The following is a 3013-nucleotide window of genomic DNA, read 5'->3' as shown; positions in this document are numbered from 1 at the left end:
CGCCAGCAAGCTTTTCCTCCAGGGTATGCTATTTTTCTTTCTGTTTTTCATTCTATTTTTGCTTTTTCCATTGTTTTTGTGACTTCACATGATCATCAACCTATAGAAAACATAAAATAACAATGGAAAATAGATAAATATAACATTGGGTTGCCTCTCAACAAGCGCTTCTTTAATGTCAGTAGCTTGACAGTGGGCCCTCATGGAGCCTCACAGATGCTCAGAGCAATGTTGGAACCTCCCAACACCAAACTTAGAGTTTGAATGTGGGGGTTCAACACCAAACTTAGAATTTAGTTGTGGCCTCCCAACACCAAACTTAGAGTTTGACTGTGGGGGCTCTGTTTGACTCTGGTTTGAGAGAAGCTCTTCATGCTTCCTCTCCATGGTTACAGAGGGATATCCTTGAGCCTTAAACACAAAGGATTCTCCATTCACTTGAATGATCAATTCTCCTCTATCAACATCAATCACAGCTTTTGCTGTGGCTAGGAAGGGTCTGCCAAGGATGATGGATTCATCCATGCACTTCCTAGTCTCTAGGACTATAAAATCAGCAGGGATGTAATGGTCTTCAATCTTTACCAGAACATCCTCTACAAGTCCATAAGCTTGTTTTCTTGAATTGTCTGCCATCTCTAGTGAGATTCTTGCAGCTTGTACCCCAAAGATCCCTAGCTTCTCCATTACAGAGAGAGGCATGAGGTTTATGCTTGACCCTAGGTCACACAGAGCCTTCACGAAGGTCATGGTGCCTAATGTACAAGGTATTGAGAACTTCCCAGGGTCCTGTCTCTTTTGAGGTAATCTCTGCCTAGTCAAGTCATCCAGTTCTTTGGTGAGCAAAGGGGGATCGTCCTCCCAAGTCTCATTACCAAATAACTTGTCATTTAACTTCATGATTGCTCCAAGGTACTTAGCAACTTGCTCTTCAGTGGCATCTTCGTCCTCTTCAGAGGAAGAATACTCATCAGACCTCATGAATGGCAGAAGTAAATCCAATGAAATTTCTATGGTCTCATTATAAGCCTCAGATTCCCATGGTTCCTCATTAGGGAACTCATTGGAGGCCAGTGGATGTCCATTGAGGTCTTCCTCAGTGGCGATCACTGCCTCTTCCTCCTCTCCAAATTTGGCCATGTTGATGGCCATACACTCTCCTTTTGGATTCTCTTCTGTATTGCTTGGAAGAGTACTAGGAGGGAGTTCAGTAACTTTCTTACTCAGCTGATCCACTTGTGCCTCCAAGTTTCTAATGGAGGATCTTGTTTCAGTCATGAAACTTTGAGTGGTTTTTATTAGATCAGAGACCATGGTTGCTAAGTCAGAGTGGCTCTGCTTAGAATTCTCTGTCTGTTGCTGAGAAGATGATGGAAAAGGCTTTCCATTGCTAAACTTGTTTCTTCCACCACTATTGTTATTGAAATCTTGTTGAGGTCTCTGTTGATCCTTCCATGAGAGATTTCTCCATGAAGGATTATAGGTGTTTCCATAGGGTTCTCCCATGTAATTCACCTCTTCCATTGGTGGGTTCTCAAGATCATAAGCTTCTTCTTTAGATGAAGCGTCCTTAGTACTGCCTGGTGCAGCTTGCATTCCAGACAGACTTTGAGAAATCATATTGACTTGCTGAGTCAATATTTTATTCTGAGCTAATATGGCATTCAGAGTATCAATCTCAAGAACTCCTTTCTTCTGATTTATCCCATTGTTCATAGGATTCCTTTCAGAAGTGTACATGAATTGGTTATTTGCAACCATTTCAATGAGTTCTTGAGCTTCTGCAGGCGTCTTCTTCAGATGAAGAGATCCTCCAGCAGAGCTATCCAATGACATCTTGGACAGTTCAGACAGACCACCATAGAAGATACCTATGATGCTCCATTCAGAAAGCATGTCAGAAGGACACTATCTGATCAATTGTTTGTATCTTTCCCAAGCTTCATAGAGGGATTCACCTTCCTTCTGTCTGAAGGTTTGGACTTCCACTCTAAGCTTACTCAATTTTTGAGGTGGAGAGAACTTTGCCAAGAAGGCATTGACTAGCTTTTCCCCAGAGTTTAGGCTTTCTTTAGGTTGTGAGTCCAACCATATCCTAGCTCTGTCTCTTACAGCAAAAGGGAATAGCATGAGTCTGTAGACCTCAGGGTCAACCCCATTGGTCTTGACAGTGTCACAGATTTGCAAGAATTCAGCTAAAAACTGATGAGGATCTTCCAATGAAAGTCCATAGAACTTGCAATTATGTTGCATTAGAGAAACTAATTGAGGCTTAAGCTCAAAGTTGTTTGCTCCAATGGCAGGGATAGAGATGCTTCTCCCATAGAAGTCGGGAGTAGGTGCAGTAAAGTCACCCAGCACCTTCCTTGCATTGTTGGCATTGTTGTTGTTTTCTGCTGCCATGTCTTCTTCTTGTTTGAAGATTTCTGTTAGGTCCTCTACAGAGAGGAGTGCTTTAGCTTCTCTTAGCTTCCGCTTCAAGGTCCTTTTAGGTTCAGGATCAGCCTCAACAAGAATGCTTTTGTCCTTGCTCCTGCTCATATGAAAGATAAGAGAACAAGAAAGTATGAAATCCTCTATGTCACAAGATAGAGATTCCTTGAGGTGTCAGAGAAAAAGAAGAATAGAAGGACGAGGTAGAAGAATTCGAACTTATCAAGAGAGATAGAGTTCGAATTGTTATAGTGGAGGAGTGTTAGTCCTTAAATAGAAGGATGTGAGAAGAGGGGAAGAATTTTCGAAAATAAATTAAAAGATTTTGAAGAAATTTTGAAAAATTGAAGAATGATTTTCGAAAATTAAAGTTGGGAAAGAAATAAAGTGATTTTTGAAAAAAGATTTTGAAATTAGAAATCAAAAAGATTGAAAATTATTTGGAAAAAGATGTGATTAAGAAGATATGATTGAAGAGTTATGGTTTTAAAAAGATATGATTGAAAAGATATGATTGAGAAACAATTTAAGAAAGATTTGATTTTTAAAATTAATGACTTGGCTAACAAGAAACTTTAAA

The 3013-nt window shown here is 40.1% G+C and overlaps 1 non-coding gene across 1 annotated transcript; it reads left to right on the top strand.

Annotated features, from left to right (window-relative positions):
- The first annotated feature begins 1890 nt into the window (after positions 1 to 1890).
- LOC130952472 (small nucleolar RNA R71) lies at positions 1891 to 1998 on the top strand. Its single transcript, XR_009074652.1, has one exon. It is a non-coding gene; the product is annotated as a small nucleolar RNA R71 (small nucleolar RNA).
- The last annotated feature ends 1015 nt before the right edge of the window (positions 1999 to 3013 follow it).

This window comes from Arachis stenosperma, chromosome 9 (assembly GCF_014773155.1).
Source record: "Arachis stenosperma cultivar V10309 chromosome 9, arast.V10309.gnm1.PFL2, whole genome shotgun sequence".
Classification (NCBI taxonomy): Eukaryota; Viridiplantae; Streptophyta; class Magnoliopsida; order Fabales; family Fabaceae; genus Arachis; species Arachis stenosperma.
Note: the sequence above shows the minus strand (reverse complement) of the source record. Positions and strands in the feature narration are given on the sequence as shown.